The sequence below is a fragment of the Haemaphysalis longicornis genome, unplaced genomic scaffold, assembly GCF_048455015.1.
Source record: "Haemaphysalis longicornis isolate Haplotype H1 unplaced genomic scaffold, Haemaphysalis longicornis Haplotype H1 scaffold_12, whole genome shotgun sequence".
Lineage (NCBI taxonomy): Eukaryota > Metazoa > Arthropoda > Arachnida > Ixodida > Ixodidae > Haemaphysalis > Haemaphysalis longicornis.
In genome coordinates this window covers 56437770-56456722 of record NW_027526225.1, presented here as the reverse complement: position 1 = coordinate 56456722, position 18953 = coordinate 56437770, and positions in this window count along the sequence as shown.

The window sequence follows — 18953 nt, the reverse complement described above, 5'->3', positions numbered from 1 at the left end:
CCCCTGACAAGTAAATGCCTCCTTCTCTTTCCCGCTCACCTCTCATGCTGTTCCTCTCCCGTATCGTTACTCCCAAGATAACACGCTAGAGGTATGCTCAAGTCAATTTAAATTTACCGCGTTCCACTGCTCCAAGTCACGTGCAGCGATGCCAGCGCTGCCGTACGGTGGAGACGCGCGTGAATTGAGGTACCCTACTACAACGTACATAGAACCACGTCGCCCTACTCCACGAGCGTTCCAAGCGGAACGTGGTTCCCATCTAGTGGAACGTTTTGTTGCGTTTGCCGTTTGATTTAAATACCGCCAGGAGCTATAGTAGCGCTGGCAACAGCAAGCGATGGTTTTCTGCAGTTTATGTAGTATTTCTGCTGCCACAAAAGCCAAGCATCCATGAATTTTTAAATAAAGAATCACTGCAAATCTAACTTATGTATTGATTTCCCCCTTATATTTGTGCAATGTCTTGTTCTTGTTCACGAGTGTTGACAAACTATGACATTTACACCGGACTTAGACGTTTAGATTTGGCTGTGGGTTTATAAGATTATTGCTCAGTGAGTGAGTGAAAGTCTTTGATTAACACAAGGAGGGCCCCGCGGCCGGAAGGGGGAGAGGGGGGAAAGAGGAAGGGAGAGTTGGCCACGAGGTGATGTTCATTTGAAGATTCTGGAGAGGAATAATCAGTGTTTGAATGCACAGATAGGGGTGGTATACCCCAGCTAAACTACGTTTGCGAGGTCACTCTCGAGAGCAAAGCGCCCAAGGGCAGCAAGGAAATCGGGGTCGCTGAGTGGCGTGGGTAGTATATCGCTTGGATTGGGTAGGGCATTCACCAGGATGGGGTGGAAGGATTGGTAAGCAGAGCAGTGCCAAATAAGATGTGTCAGATTTGATATTGCAGCTGTGTTGCAATATGGGCAGTAGGGCGGAGGATCGCCCGTCGGGTGATTGAATTTGCGTGTGATAAGGAGAGTTGATTTGATTGATTGATTGTGGGGTTTAACGCGCCGACGCAACGCAAGGCGATGAGGCGCGTCGTAGTGGAGGGCTCCGGATTAATTTTGACCACCTGGGGATCTTTATCGTGCGCTGAAATCTCGTACACACGGGCGTTTTTGCTTTTCGCCTCCATCAGAAAAGCGGCCGCCGCGGCCGGGAATCGAACCCGCGACCTCGTGCTCAGGTGATAAGGAGAGTCAATTCGCGCGAAATTCGTTTATAAAAACTTCGGCAGGACGAGTTAGTGACGGCTTCTGTTTTAGTTCGGCCGGGTGGCTCACAGACAGACAAACAGACCAAAATTTTTGCGGTTGAGTAGCCCTAGAAAGACTATCGTCTTTAAAACTCTTTCGTGAGGCGCCCAGCACGACCTTCGCGCAGCTACGCGGGCGGAGCCAAGCCTCGCCTAGCTATGATGTCAACGCGCACGCCGGCAATTCTCGACCTTGAAGAACACTCTGCCCAGCGTTCGTGGCGTGATCTCTCGCGTGCTCTTCTCCTCGTCAGTTCACGCGCGTTCGCGTCTCAAGTGAGAAGCGCAGAACAGCTTGAGCTACACACGCCGAGTTCGCGACGCCGGTTCTACACTCGGTTGCAACTCAAGAACGGCACCACCTCATGTAGTGTATCACTCCGCCAAAGCGCCGGACCCGTGACGTCAGTGCGCGCGCGTTTTGAAAGGGGTTTGCTATGAATGCGTGATATCGTCTGCCTTGTCTCACGCAGTTTGTTTGTCGTCACTGGAGTCGTTTATAAGCATATTAAGTCCAAAAATCACGGGAACGGCTCACGCCATGTTCAAAATGTTCCCAGTAACGCCCTACTTGCGCCGCGCGGAGAAACATCCGGCTACGGTGATAAGGCACAGCGGCAACTTCCGGTGCCGTTCTTAAGTTGTCACCGAGTATAGCGCGTGCTACCTTGCACCACTAGTGCAAGCTGCGGCAATTTTTCTTACGGTTCAGGAAGACTGGTGACCTCAACCACCATACGTACTGTTAGCATTCACTGGGCTATATTAATAGTTGATAGGTGCTTATAATTTACAAGCCTTGTGGAAGGCACGCTGAACCCCAGCTTCGCACTTTCCCCGCAACTGTCAGCAACTTGCATGGTAACATCTCCTGCTCCCCGGCCAGTATGGTCGTATATATACGTGTGTACTTTTGTCGGAGCTACGCCCAAAAGTATTATAGGCGCGCCGTATTGGAGGGCAGCGGAGTAAGTTAGACCCGCTGAGATACCTGGTGTGTTACGTTTTCCGCGTTCCCCCAGAAAACCGACCGCTACGGCAGGGATCGAACTCTTGTCCTCGGCCACCACGTAAGGTCGCTTGTTCATCTCACCAACGAGCATCGCACGATGTCCACTTTTGCTTGAACGTTTACCTTATCATAAGTTGGTGAGAGGGGAAGAGAATATGGTGAGAGCACTGGCCCTGTGGGGGGCATCCGCTATCCGGGATGCCCTGGTCCTTGCTGACTGCTCGTTCTCTTTTCAACACATTCAATCCGTGTGCAGTTAAACCTGGATGCAACGAAGTCGACAAGAGTTCGCAATTTTTCGTTACATGTAGGTTTCGACTAAAAACTCGCGCGAATGAAGTAGGAAGGAAGCCAAAATGCCAGACTTAAGCGAAGGTGAACTCACCCTTTGTGTACCTATTTCACCGCTAACAACTGCGGCCCCCAAAAAACCTGGTCGTTTACCCCCCCGCCCCTCCCCTCAAACTAACTTACGTATCGCTTTTTTCCTTTTGAGGCGTTTTCTCGCCTCAACGCGTTTCAAGAAGCAAACTTACGCTGAAAGGACGAGTTTCCGGGAACCGGATGCTCTTTACCGCACTCAACATTGTTAAGAGGGGGCTATTTGGGATACTGTATACCAGGCGGCGACATTCTTCTTTCTCGCCGACGGAGACGGCATGCATGTAAACTTGTGCGCTTGTTTTGAAAAGGCCCAAAGTTTGTTTTCTGGCAGCAGAACTCATCACTGATGAACCGACACTACAGATAGCAGTGGAGACGCGCGAATACTTCATTTCTCCGGCCGATGTTTGAGTAAAAGTGGCAAAAAAACAATGACTGATAAGCTTGCGGACTTTTTTGCATCAAGGTTAACTGCAGCGGCTTCGTTGCATAGAGGTCGCAAACATATAGGCTTTATTGTGGTTGGCAATGGGAAATTTGAAAACCTCGTTAAATCCAGGAATTCGTTAGCCAGAGGTTCGTTACAAACAGGTTTAACTGTGTTACGCTTCCGGGTAAATATGCGATAACGACAATCAAGGTGCCTTAAAACTTATCCCACACTGACACTTAGGTGCACTTAAGTTGCTCCGCCGCGTTCAGTCTACATCCCAAAGGACCCTGTATTTAGCTTCCACTGTTTGAGGCGTTATATAAGTGCTTCTGAGCAGTGCCGCACTCTGTGGTGCCCTTTTATCAGTTTCTCTGGCGCTATTTTTTTTTTACAAGGGGAAGTCTAAGGAAAATGGCACGTACAGAGGGCAACACACTTGTCTATAACACAGGTTTCGTACTTATAGCCCTATCTTGCATCGGCCGAGAGCATTGGAAGAAAACTATTGTTTCATTCTGAACTCTTAACCGTATATTTTGATTTCAACGTTTCCTGTGAAAAGTTTGAGTCCGCAGTTTTGAGAGGTAACTCGTTGAAGTTGAACTCAGTGATACAGACAAGGGTGTTGCGCACTGTACAAATGACATAACTGTACGCATGCGTCGTGATACTAGGCTTCCTTCATCCTCCTCAAATCCATCATCGAGGCGAAATAATAAAAAAATAAACCTCAAGATGACCTGTATCGCTGCGCGATACCATACTCAAGGCTTCCTGCGCCGTGCAGAAAGCGTGTATATCCCGCAGCGATTTTCCGAACAGTCAGTCATTCGCTTCGTCGACCGACAGCCCGTTGTAAGCCGTGAACGATCATCCGCATCGCAGTCTGCGCGACTTATAAGATTTGACTGAGCGCACGTTACGTACTATCGGCAAGCCATCGAACGCCCAAGCCCCACAGGCCGTTCCTCTGACCCACTTCGTCGCCTGACGAGCCGCAGACGCCCGTTTCGAGCTTGTCACAACGAGCCACGCCGCCTCACTCCACCTCTCACCGTCCGTTTTCCCGGTATTCCACTCGTTAACACAAAGAGGCCCACAGGATGGCTTGTCAACCCGAATATTATTTTTAAATGGCGCTCCAATGGCTGCTTTGGCGCACCGTCGATGACGTCACTTAAACTCGTGCCCAAATGCCGGTTACCGCTACGTCACAGTCCGCACCCAACCATCCATGCGCCGAACGCCCAGTGAAGACAGTGCCAACTGTAGGGGGCGTTCACTCGCTTCTTTCCCTAGCTACCAGCTTTCAAATACCTCCGCGTCAGCCGCTGTCCTGTGACAGGAGAAGCCTTTGACACCGCCTGCCTCGAGGCAGTGAGTCGGCCCTCTCGTCAGCTACATCTGCCACAACATTTTGTTTCATATTTTTTTTGTTTTATGATTCGCCTTGCCTTCCGTGTCCGCATTCGATCACCGCAAGCCATTCGTGCCGTAACGCTCGCCGTTTTTTCCCTCCAAGTCCCGCGCGTTGCGAACATGCGTCTCTCGATGCGCAGCCGGAGGCATTGGTTCCGCGTGTCGATTGGTTACAGGACGCCTCGGCAAAGCGGGCGCGCACGATTTCGAAAAGCCCGGGAGCCTTGATGCCCGCTGTTCCACGTCGCAGTCGCTGTCAACGCTGAGAAGACGCCGCCGACGCGGCCTCCGTGCACTACGCACGCTTGGCCTTTTCACCTATCTATGCACCTACACACTCTCGGTTTCTTTGCGCGCGCGCCGGTTTCGGTTAATTTGTTTCAAGTTGCGTCACGGCCTCACTCTGCGGCAGGACAGGGAAGGCCAGCGTACGTCGGCTATTGTGCCCGTGTTGAAATTGAGGCCAATCAATGACACTACAAGCCGCCCAGTGAAGCATCAACGTACCGACAACAAGCCGCTTCCTCGGCACAAATATACGCAATTTTCGAGTCATGCGCGTACTTCCTGGCCGTAGCAAGCAAATCCAAGTAAGAAGAACCTTCACGGATATTGCGCTGCAAGAGTCTCAAGCATATTAAAGCGAAAGCTTTCTCAGTTGGACCGATGACGTCCTGTCAAAAAACTAATGCATTTCCCCATGGACTTGTTGGTCTACCGAAAAGCCCTGATAAGATCTCTGGACACACTGCGCGTGCGTAAAACCGGGATTCCATTGTGTCAAAATGGTTTCTTGGGATTCCCCGAAAAGGAACCGTTCTAGATAAGACATCAATAAAACGTGATGTTAGGTTAGTTGGTACATACTTAAAGGGAAGCTTAGCGCAAAGAAGACGGAGACGGTGGCAGACGAAACAGGCGGGATTTACGCCGAGTATCGAACAATTGCGCTATTTCAAAGGGCATCCACACTCTACTACCCCTGCCCTCTCCGGCTGTTGTGGGCTCGGCGGAATACGCTCCCCGCTCACATTGCAGCGGATAGGGCTTGTCACCCTACGTATTCCTCGGCCGCTGCGAATGTTAACAACCCGTCCAATAGAAAACTTTCTCCAACGGAAGGACAATCTGCGTCGCGCCACACGTGCCCTCATCCCACCGTGTGGAACGGGCCTCCAGTAGACTTGCTCTCTAGGAAGAGGTTTTGCTGCGCATACTCCGCATTGGAGCGGCGCTTTATTTATTTGAAGTGCTCACCAACAGCACAGGGCCTTCTCGTGTGATGCACCGCATACATAGGTACAAAGAATACGAACAGGCAACATACATAGATGCATGAGTACAAGGAATACAAACAGAACAAATATGGGCAGCGTATAAATCAAAAGTTGGTAAATGAGGAAGTGCAGATAGATATATACAAAAGTGTAGTGTTATCGAAGGAGACACAAACATTTTTGAACGGTAAAGGCTCGGAGGACGTGTCTGGAGTATGCACAGGAGAACACGTACGAACATGGGCAAGGTAGCGCTGTATATGAGGAAACACGAGAGCAGGGTGAGAAGTGCAGGAGCGACCTCTCCACAGCATGCGTATTCAAAATATCATACATTTCAGAGAGCGCTTCAACAGTACCAAATCGCTGCAAAAAACGTCTATAGGAGATAGAAACAGACTGTTATAGGTGAGCTGGCACTGGCTGGCTGGTGCCAAACTCATTGATCTGTCTACATCAAAGCATCCATGCGGCCGTAGTGGTCTGCTTGGCACTCGCAGATGAACAGAGCTTACGAGGCAAGGGCAGTCGAACTTCGAGTGAATACAATTAAACAGAAAAGCCAGGTCGCGCCTGGAGCGCCTCGCTGATAGCTCATCTAAATTCAAGATCTTCAGAAGCCCACCGTGCTCATATCGGCTCATAGGTGAGTGGCGAGAAAATACGGTTCTAGTAAAGCGCTTCTGAATCCTTTCTAGTCGAAGGGAGGACGAAGGGCTTAAACAATTCCAAATTTTCATTTTCGACTGCTCAGAACTGCTCGAGCCGAACTAAGTATTTTTATCTGTGCTCATAGACTAGGCTTCTTTGATATTGCCCTTAGAATTTCTTATGCGGCAGAAGTTTCGGACTGACCATGAATGGCACAAGATAGGTTGCAGGGCAGGCAAATAGAAGGGACCAATTAAGTAAAACGACTCTAGACCTCTTATGCGATGCTTGCGTGATAAGCACACTTTCATATTGTAGCACAAGAAGCTCTTACGCGACGTAACCTACGCCGTTAACTTTAAATCGTTGCGACAGTGTTGAAATCTAGGCTTTCATTGCAGTACAAAAAGATAGGCCTACCTTGAAGAGAACCTATATTAAAATTTTTTTTGCATGTTCACAGGAAAGCTTTGAACTACCAAATACACAGTAAATACCAATCCGAGAGCTATTATCATATAAAGAATGTATCCTGACAAAAATCAATGCATTTCGCGTTTGTCGACGGCATAATAATGCAAAACAGGAAAGATAAAAGAGTACATGACATAAACAATACAGAGTCCGTACAAAAGTTTCTTGTCCTCGCATTATTATGTAATCGCCCTAGAAGAAACAGAAGTTCCGGCCAAACTCTCAGGGTATAAAGCGTATCACTCGACGGCAGCTTACACAGACGCCCCACAGAAGCAGCGCGTAACAACACTGCTGCACAGAAACATTCCCACCAAACAACTGTGTGTCAACAGCCCTGGCTCTGAATACGTATCCTCAGTTGCTGCTTCGGTTGAGACACGCTGCACCGTCCAATGAGCTGAATGGACGCCAACAATTCTGCTTTGCATCATGACATAGTTCCCTTCGGGGAGATGGGGTAATTTTTTTAGAAATTCTTCCTACATCTGCTCGCAACGTCCAGAGATTGTACATTTTAAATGTGTACAGCACACCCAAACAGTCGCGCAACCGCACTCAGCTACTACACCAAGCCCTCCGCACGTTCCGTGGACACCCGTTGGCCATTTTGGGCGACTTCAATGCCAACCAAAAAAGGGCAGAAAGTGTGGGAGGCCATAGAACAACTCAATTTGACACTTCTGACGGATCCGGCACACCCAACGAGGCGAGGCAACAATGTCCAACGAGACATCACCCCTGATCTCACGCTCGTATATAATGCTCCAAGCGATACATGGACAAACACCTTTAAAGACTTGGACAGTGACCATTTCATCTTGGAGACTACGCTTACAGCAGGACCGTCCAAACCCACCTGCACAATATAGTAAAGTGGGACACGTTCCGTAAACTAAGGCGGGCGCAGGACACAGAAGAAGAGGACCCCACCATCGAGGACTTAGACACATGGGTGCAAAGTTTACAAAATGACGTTGACGTGTCCACGCACGTAGTACCGGAAGAGGGTAGTCCTGAAAATATAGACTCACCACTTCTGCACATGTGGGAGGCCAAATACAGTATACAGAAGAGGCTCCGCATGCAGCGGCATAACCTCTCCTTGCGCAGAAGGCTCGCTAGACTCAACAAGGAAATCGAAAAACACGCCGCGTACCTCACCAACCAACAATGGAACACTCTGTGTGATCGGCTGGAGGTGCAGATGAATACCCCCAAAACATGGCACACCATCCGCTGGCTATTAAACCCAGACGGAAGACGCGTTACTCAGCGTAACAACCTACTGAGTATTCTGCACGCGCATCAGTGAGATGGAACCGCATTACTGCAAAAGCTACAGGACCTTTATATTCAGACTGCCCCCTCAGAACCAGCTAGGCCATATGCCGGTAAGCCCAACCTCGAGCTGGACAGACCCATCACCAAAGCAGAAGTGTATGAAGCCATCTCTCACCTCAGCACGCGATCTGCACCAGGCCCTGAAGGTACCAGTCGTTTAATCACCAACCTTGATGACTCGTCCATACCGGCTCTTACCGCCTACATGAACAAGGTGTGGGACGCGAGAAACCTCTCCCCCCCCCCCCTCCCCACGTGGAAAAGCGCCATAATTAGGCTCATTCCCAAACCTGGGAAGGCTCTAAAGTTAGAGAACTTGAGGCCTATTTCACATACCTCCTGCCTCGGGAAGCTGATGGAGCACGTGGTTTTCACCCGTCTCAACCGCCACGTGGACACACATCAGCTTTTCCCGCACACCATGGTGGGTTTCCGGTCTTCCCTATCGACGCAAGACGTGATGTTACAACTTCAACATGAAATAATCGACAACCCGGGCGTGTCCCCAGTTGATTCTCGAGTCATAATGGGGCTTGACTTGACTAAAGCCTTTGACTATGTGGCCCCCAGCGCCATCCTTCACCATCTCAGTGACTTAAATGTGGGCAACAAGGCGCACAACTACATCGCCGACTTTTTGTCCCAAAGGGCCATCCGAATAACGGTACAGGACCTCAAATCTCGCCTTATAAGTCTGGGTAGCCGTGGCACTCCACAGGGGTTGGTCTTAATCACCATTTCTATTTAATGTGGCCATAATTAAATTGCCTCCCCTACTACAACAAATCCCTGACGTGCATCACAGCCTTTACGCTGATGATATAACAATCTCTGCCGCAGGAGGCAAGGACGGAGACATTCAAGAAAATCTACAAGAGGCTGCCACGATTGTTGAAAACTACGTCTGTTCACGAGGACTCGCGTGTTCGCCTCAGAAGTCAGAGATCCTTTTCTTCAGACCCACCACAGCCGGTCGGAGACCGGCTGTGGTGGGTCTCGTGCATGATTTAATTATAAGCAGAATTACCTACGTCACTTCGTACCTGAAGCTCACTCGAACAGAGAAAGAAAAAGTTGAGCGTATTATACGCAAAGGATTAAGTTGGCAGTGGGCATCCCAATCTCGGCCTCTAACGGAGGACTGATGAGGTGGGCATACACAACACCCTAGACGAACTCGTCGAAGCCCAGCGCATAGCACAGTACAACAGACTAGCCGGAAGCGCCACCGGAAGAACCATCTTAGATCTTCTTCGCATCTCCTACGCAGACCAACATGGAACAAAACATTTGCTTGGGGACGAGTTACGCGCGCAGCTCAGTGTGGCCCCTTTACCAAAAATATGCATCCTTAGCGTCACCAACGAGCCACGGCACTTCACAAGCAGTACCACTCCAACTCAGAGGTCTGCTACGTCGACGCGGCGGACTACACCAGACGACGTGTGGCAGTGGCTGTTGTAGTAAACCAGCAGGGCAATACGGTCGCATCATGCTCCGTCACAGAGGCTAATCCGGAAATTGGGGAAGAAGTAGCCATCGCTCTGGCTGTTGAGGGCACGTCGGCCACGGCCATTATCTCCGACTCCAAGACCGCACTACCAAATTATGCACGAGGAAGAATATCCAAAGCTGCAGCCAAGATAATCCAAAGCAAACCAATCCTGCCCTTACGACATATTTGTTTGGTATGGACACCAGCGCACTCGTCTCTCCCGGTAAACGAGATGGCACACGAAGCGGCCCGAGGATTAAGCTACCAGGTCGTCTTCGAAGGCAACGTGCCGTCATCGACGGGGGAGGGGGGGACAGGCTGGCTACATATCAAGAAATTACCCAGCATTAGAGATTGGGCCGACGCACACTTCCAGCCTCTCATAGTACACTTAGCAGAAGGCAATCGGTTGCATGGCGCAGGATACAATCGACACCTTCCCACACCCCACCATGAGCCACCGCAACTTTCCAGATACATACACGGGTCAGTGCAAGTGGTGCGGCGCCGCAACCGCCACGCTGCACCACATCCGGAGACACCCACACCAGGTGTACGCATTGCGAGGCACGAGCAATGGGAGGCCGCGCTGCTTAGCTCCCAACCCGACGGTTAAACACCAGACGTCCAGCTGGCGGAGGGCCCATGGGTTCCTGACCGCCGTCTGGAGAAACGAGGACACTGCCACTCCCAAGCAGTAACTCGCCGCCTTAACAGAGACGACTATAATAAAGTTTTTCATCATCATCATCCTCGCATTATGAGGGACGTCGAGCTACACATAACGCATGTGCCTTACAGTGAAGCATGAAATATAGTCGAACACTGATAAAAAAAGACGAACTGACAAATCAATTCTTCTCGTTACTGAAGAGTTAGCATTCATTTGTGTCCCCACCAAAAAGCTTCAAAAGCCTTTGAATTTCTATGACTTGAGCCAACACTCGAATTCTTCCTTTGTTACCCGTTCTGTTAGGACGCCAGGGTTCGGCCGAAGGCAGGCGGTTCTGAGACGTCCAAATTGAAGTAGGCGGTCAGGCACTAAACAAGGGAATGAGCAAGTGAGCATCCTGGTTTAAAGTCGACATTTTCATTTTTTGCCACTTAAGTAGAGCTTCGACGTAAATAATAAAAGTTCAAAGCTTTCACACGAAAAACCCGCCATGTTCGAAATACTGTTACAGGTGAACAGGCTGGATGCAATCAGTTCTCTTGAATAATTTTTTGGGTGGAACCCTACACGCGAAAGTTTCAATATTCAAAGCAAGTACGAAAGAAATTTAAGATGAAACAAAATGGCTACCCGTGCGGTTGACCAGTTGACCATTACAGGTTTGAAAGGTAGCTTGCGGCTCATGCCTAATGAGACTACGGGCACAGGTTGAACTTCATTCAACGGTTAGCAGGCAATGTAGTAAAAGAGAGAGAGAATACACACCTTTAATTTGGAGCTTAATGGTGCAGGATGGTGAGAGTACCACCGGTGGGGGGCGTCCGCTAGTCCGGGATGCCCTGGTCCTTGTTGGCTGCTCGTGCCCCCTCTATCTACAACAAACTGCAAAAAAGGCAACTTCAAATCTTTTTCTTCCCAATTGTTGCATCATCGGGATTCCTACTTCGTCGCTAAAATTAATTGAACTTTTATAACACTCGAGACGCCTCAGTAGGGCACTCTGCTGCGCTCTGGTCGCCGAAATAGGTACAGCTCCCTCTTTTTTATATTTTGCCTTCTCGCTGGGCTAGGCGTTGGTGTGCCGTTCAGTTATGCGACGCCGATTAAGGCGCACATTTTTACCATGGAGACTTCAATTGTGCGGCCGGCATGAAGTAAATGAATAACTAAAGTGGTTGTGCAAGATGTTTTTCATTTGCGTGCACACGGAAAGCACGTGAACGGGACTAGCTGCAGGAATACTTTCAATTACCTTGTGAAAGCCGGATAAACGCGTGTAATAGCTGTATTCAATTAATGAACACCATCCTAACTCTAGTGCAAAACAGGGGCAAAATATTTAAAGATGGATTGTGCATCGGACCTTCGTAGAAACCATACTAAAAAAATAGACCACATCTTTCCGCGGGGGGAAACCATGGGGTGATGCGACGCATCTGGGCGGTGCTTGTTACGGTTGCGCCGACCATCGCGGTAACAGACCTGTTAGTCTCCATTCAAATCATCGGCGGTCATCGGATGTCATCGGAGCGGCGGCGGTGGAGCGACTGAGCGGAGCGGCGCAGTTATCGCGTTTATATGTACCGCGCCTTAACGGTGAGGGGAATGAGAGAGAGTAGTGCATGCGCATGTGTTAACCGAGCGCTAACGCGCGCTGACGCACAACTGGCATGACGAGGGGAGCGAGCGCTAACGCAAGATGGCGCTGCGGTGAGAGCGGCGTTAGGGTGCCTCGATGCGCGCCCGCTCCGCTGAGGGTGAGGACAACCGCGTCGTCTGCTAGCGCGACCGCCATTTTCTTGCATCCGCTAGGCGCGGGGCGCGCGTTTGCTGCGTGACGCGCCTTGATAGTGCTGGTCTCGCTAACAGTGTGGGTTTGATTTGGCTTTACTTTTGATATACATTCTTTTTCTAGGGTAGATGAACAGAAGAGTAAGGTTTTGGTGAAGGATTCTCTATTTTGAGGTGATTAGCGAAGGTATGGTGAATGCCTTTCTTTTTTTACGATAGGTGACACGGCGGGAAACTTCTCGCCGTCGTGTCATACCGGCGCCGTGAACTTGCTGTCGTTGCGTTTACATATAAACATAGCAGAAAGTAGGCGGAGTACACGAAGGAAGGAAACTGCTGCATATTCAAGTGCGAATGTCCGGCACGCTTACAGCCACTGAAACTATTATTCGGTACTTACATATATAGGATTGCCTGACGGCAAAGTGTGTCATGCATGCCCTGTGCGTGATTGATTGATTGGTGAGGTTTAAAGCGCCTACGCTACATAGGCGATGAGGAGCGCCGTTGTGGAGGGCTCCGGATTAATTTTGACCACCTAGGAATCTTTAACATGCGCCGAAATCTCGAACAAACGGGCGATTTGTATTTTCGCCTCCATCGGAAAAGCGGCCGCCACGGCCGAGAATCGAACCAGCGTCCTTGGGCTGCAATCTAAACACGGCTCCGCGGATTACACGGCTTACACGGATGTAGGAATAATCATTTAATACCTTGAAGCAAAAATACACTATGTACAAAGTGATGAACGACATCCTCCACTGCTGATACATAATACATTATGTACAAAATGATACAAACACACTTCACTGCAGTTATAATACAGGTAATGATGATTACACTCGAATGTTTTCGAACTTGCTTTTTGAGGTTTTGAATTGTGTTCTTAGCATGTGTTTGATGTTCTTGAAGTACGGTGTATCTTCTTTCCAGGTCTGCCAACTGCTTTTTCAACTCAGCCCAATCCCTTTGTGTCTCACTAGCTGTGAGAGTTTCATTTGCCGAGTTTGGAATTCTGACATTCAAAGCTTCGACACCTGGGCAGTTTAGTTGGAGGTTTTTCGATGACGTCTCTTGTGATACCGTCTCTTGTGATACCGATTACGTCTCTTGTGAGTTGATTCGGGCAGGATTTCTGCTGTCTGATGGTGCGTGAAGTTCTTCAGCGGGGTTGTCCACCTCTTCATTATTGGATGCGGGCTCAGGCTGCGTTCTGTCTCCGGGTGGCTTTCGCTGCTTTGGACCGATTTCTTAAGTAATGTACGCACTTACACGAAAACACGCAGTGAATGAAATGGTAAATGCCGACCTCTGATTGGGAAAGGCGTTGGCACAGCATTTGGCTTCAGCTCCTTCCATCCATATGCACGGTTTTGTTCAAAACAAGATCCTTCAAAGTGAGCCTGCACGATAAATTGTCAATATAGGTGCCTTTTTCTCCCGAGAAATAAGAATAAATGACGTGAAATCAAGCAAATCGAACAAACCGGCATCCACGCGTATCGGCTCACATCCGCGCATGATTCACAAAATAGAGGTGTAATTGACATATTTCTTTTCACCTCCATGCGCTACTTTTATGGCATGATAAGCGACAATAAATGTCTTAAATATTATAATTTTTGCGCACAACAAGATTTATAACAGACCTTAAGTTGAGACAACACGGAGAAACACGAGCATAACGCGTCGCATGCAGTTTTACGCTTTGGGATATATCATTCACACTGCCGAAAATTGGGCTTTTGGTGAAGTAAGCGTGATGCGCCGGGGTGACGCTTAGGGACTGAGAAAGTTCGCACACCTTTTTACAACGAGCGCCTTATTTCGTGATACAAAGTGAAATGACTGAAGATGCAAAGCGCCACACGTTTTATATCGGCCCCCCGCTTTAAGAGGCCACGTCCGTTTGCATCAATCAAAATATAAAAAGCCCGCAAAAGCATGATGAAACCTCCAACATAAACACGCAAAACCGTGCGTCTGGTATCAAGAAGCAGCTACACAGACAAGCTTACAATAACCCCAAATGGATTTGGCACTGCTGAGAAGCCGGGTACTTGCACTGCATATGCAGGAGTGCTTCGTCGGCTGCCACTTGTCCCGCTTGATCTTCACCGTCCACAGAAGCCGCCTTTTTGGGTCTCTAGGAAACGAAACATGCTCCAGAGATTTTTAGCGCTGCTAGAACACAAGGGAACGCAGCACCCAGGCATTCTGCAAAGAGATTTTGTGAAGAGCGCCGCTTTTTGTGCGCCTAGCGCGGGAGTCGGCGGGGGCGGGATGCAAGAAAATGGCGGCGGCGCCTCCCGAGAACCGGTCTTGGCGGCGGCGACCCCTTCAAAGAGTGGCACCACCCTCCGCGGAGCGGGCGCGCATCGAGGCACCCTAAGCGGCGTAGCGGAGTTACCGCGCAGCTAGCGTGGCGAGGAGAATGGGGGAGAGGCGTGCGGACTACGGATGGATGGAGGGACAAGGCGAGTCAAAGAGATGCGTCGCATCTAAAACTTTTTAAAAGTTAAAAGAACGATTTTATTAATTAGCTACCCTAGGCAGGTGGCCAGAAAACGTCTTACGCTTTACTCACGCAGACTTTCTCCGTCTATATAGCTTTTCTGTGAACCATACATGAAGTATTTCGGTCGCTGGCAACAGTCATGCAGAATAAAACACTTACTGTTTAGTTAAAAGTGGCATCGATTCCGAATTCTACAAGCTCTTAGATGACCGGAATCGTGTATTATCGATAAAGCGGAATGCGACGTAATCTTGTAGATGTTTGGAGACGAGATTAGGGAAGGAATATAGGGACGATTAAAAACGGCTTCCCAAGCTAGTTATGGGCACTGCCGTGTTTGTTTTGTCCTCTGCCAAGTCGCAGGGCTGTGAGTACTGCCACCAACAAAAACACAGGAGCGAAAAAAAAAGAAGTGTTCTTGTGTAACGATTTTGTTCTTGTGTAATGGTTGTGCAAATGTGATTAACCTTTATTATCTAGCTTAAATGTTTAAAGTCTGTGTAAATCAGCATGATTTTTATTTTCATGCGGCATGAACCAAATTTGTATTTCGTCTACACGGTCCCCTTAAAGGTGCCCCGGAATTCGATGGCCATCTTCTCTATCGCCTTTTTCAGAGAAGCAGCCGCTGTTTCAGGGAATCGGAGCCCCGAACTGTTGCTTACTAGCGCAACGCTGAACCACTGGCCCCATTGTGGCGGCTCGTAAATCGAAACATGTGTCCCGCATTGCCTAGCGTTGTCCCGGTCGTTTCTCCACTTTGCGCAGCTGTCAGCACAGCGTGGGAGAGGCGGTCATCGCCACACATTGTTGCCAGCCGCCTCTAAACATCCGAGAATAGAACAGCCTTGTAGGAAGACTGAAACAATGAGTGACCACCTACGAAAAAAAGAAAGAAACAACCGACGAATAGTGAAAGCTGTGAAAGGGGAACAGAAACGAAGTGGAATATAACCCTTGTTGGCGGCAGTGAGGAGTACGGGCAAGGAGGTGCGAGAGCTCCAGCGAAGGCGCGCTGTTTAGAGGAACCTCGGCGGGTTCGAGGCCCCCCCTGACACGGCTCCGGCGCCCACCCACGAGGTGCCGTTTATACGGCATCGGCGGGCCAATCATAACAGAGCCGGAAGCTCCGAGGAGCTGCCAGATGAACGCGTCTTTTTCCTCGCGATCTAAACACTGCCATTCCTGCCGGGGCAGGCAGCTAGCACACGAAGCGGCACATACGGAAAACGGGGGCCCAAAAACTGTTGCAGTAGGAAGCCTTCGGAAGGGAGGTGCTGTGCTGCCATACTGAACAAATGGAAATACATGTAAACGCGAAAGCTCGTCAACATGAATGTTTCGGTTCCCTAGCAAAAAAGGAAAAGAAAAGAACATTACGTGTTATGAGATCGCCCGTAATCATGAAGCAAGGTTAAAAACAAATATTGCGTAGCAACGTCTAACACGACGTTCCCTGGGTCTTTATGTAGAAGTTTGGAATAGTTTACCTATAGAAACACGTATCTGCACAAAAATGTACTACTAATACGGCATCTCATGAAATGTCATTCTAACAGCTGCAACTACTCATTCATTACATGCCGACCTTATTTCTTACCACGGTATTTTTTCTATGCTACTGAACTTGAAGACTAAGACATCATCAGGTCCTGATGATATTCCAAATGTATTCCTCCGCAGATATGCCGAGTCTTTGGCTAAATCTCTTGTTATTATACTCCGTGTTTCGTTCTTAACTGGGAAATTCCCAAGCGACTGCAAGATAGCCCGAGTCGTGCCCATTTATAAAAAAGGCTGCCGGTTTTCAATAGATAACTACCGACCCATATCTTTATTATCTACATGTTCGAAAATAATGGAGCACATTATTGCCAACCACTTAAACGATTTTCTCCTACGTAACTCTGTACTAACCGGGCATCAGCACGGATTTAGGAAAGGATATTCCACATCCACACAATTAGCCTCTGTTATACACTCCTTCGCTTCGGTGCTAGATTGCAATGGCCAAATTGACGCAATATTTTTGGATTTTAGTAAAGCCTTCGACAAGGTTCCCCATCACAGTTTAATCATAAAATTAAGGAATATTGGACTTTCTAATGTTATTGTCTCATTTATAGCGGACTACCTATCTAATCGTAAGCAATTTGTCTCGCTCGGCGATGAAAAATATGACTTTCTTCCAGTTCGCTGTGGCGTTCCCCAGGGAAGCGTCTTGGGACCATTGCTTTTCTTACTTTTTGTCAATGATATCGTATATGAAGCTTGCCCTGGTGTGGAAATGCGGTTATTTGCGGACGACTGTGTCCTGTTTTGTAACATCAGCTCTCCAAGTGACCAAGAAAACCTGTCTAAAAGTCTCGGTAGAATAGGTGATTGGTGTTCCCGCTGGGGAATGGTTTTAAACACATATAAAAGTGTCATAATGCGCATTACACGCCAGAAAGCGCCTTTAAGCTTTAACTACATGTTGGGATCGTCACCACTAAAAGAGGTCACTTCTGCAAAATATTTGGGTTTGACATTAACGAATACTTTATCATGGAACGAGCACATTGACCATGTATGTTCATCTGCGTTTCGTAAGCCGTGTTTTTTAAGACATAAACTTAAAGCCGCACCCTCAAATGTTCAGCTTTTGAGTTATTATTCCTTGATTAGACCAAAACTCGAGTACGCATGTATAATTTGGGACCCGTTCACATCTTCAAACATCAGTAAGTTGGAAAAAATCCAAAGGAAGGATGCCAGATTCATATATTCTAAACTTTCCCCTTACGATTCCCCCTCAGATTTACTGCGTGATAATAACAATCCATTACTTCAGGCACATCGGAAGAAACTCCGCTTAGATTTCCTTTCTCTTGTCGTCAAAAGAAAGCTTGGGCTAGACCCCAGTAACTATTTAATTCCTTTGTCAAGAAGGTCTACACGCCACGATCACCCGGAAAAGTTTACGCCATATTTCACTCGCACAAACCTGTTCAAATTCTCTTTTTTTCCCCAAACGATAAATGATTGGAACGCTGATATTCAATCCCGTTGTGTTAAACCCCTTAATTGATGTCCTCATGTTTATTGTGCATTGTTGTTTATATTGTTCTTTTTTGCGTCTTGTTGTAAAGCGCCGGTCCTGCTTGGACCTGTGAAAGGTCTGCAGTATGTACATAAATAAATAAAATAAATATTATGTTTAGTTATCATTGTATAATTCTTTGGCTAATTACGTCCATGTATAAATTATTGCTGACTGGCCAGTATAGTATTTCGTTCTGTGATTTTTACAGGGTGATCAAAGTTAAGTCAACAGGTTTTATAAAAATTAGGCGTTTAATTTTACGTGAAGACCAACTCTGCAGTGAGGCTATGCGCCCAGGGGGAAACAGAATGAGGTGCTAATTATTGATGTCGGTGCCTTAATTAACTAAAATGGATTGATTAACGTTTTAGTGGCCGCAGTAAGCAGACATGTTTGTACTGAGAAGTTAGAGGCAATCGTGTTTCCGCGCAGTCCCATTTGGCAGAATCATTCTAGCGCATCCGCACTCCGAGATATCGAACTGCGAAGTTCAATTGCCGTTCTCATGATTACGCATGCTTGACAGTGACGACCGGCGCAAAGCCCCCCCAACCTTGTTCTGTTTTGATAGCAGTTCCGAGTACTGCAGATTCCGATAACTACAGCCAAGACTGAAAGGGTGCCAGTTATCACTTTTTCCTATGCCTCCACCCCGTTGTCGAATCAAACACCGTACACAGCAGGCGCGTCAGAAAAGGGAGGAGCTTTGCGCCGGTCTTTACTGTCTTCCATGCGTAATAATGCTGAACGGCGATTAAACTTCGCGGTTCGATATCTCGGAGTACGGATGCGCTAGAAGGATTCTGCCTAATGGAACTGCGCGCAAACACGATTGCCTCTAACTTCTCAATACAAACATGCCTGCTTACTGCGGCCACTAAAACATTAATTAATCCATTTTAGTTAATTAAGCCACCGACATCAATAATTCTCACCTCATTCTGTTTCCCCCTGGGCGCATAGCCTCACTGCAGAGGTGGTCTTCACGTAAAATTAAACGCCTAATTTTTAAATAAACCTGTCGACTTAAATTTGATCACCCTGTATGTATGCAAAGCCAGGGACGTAGCCGGGGGATGTTTCCGTGTCAGAACACACCCCGAAATTATTGCATGCAGAAAAATGATACATTTTGCTGGGGC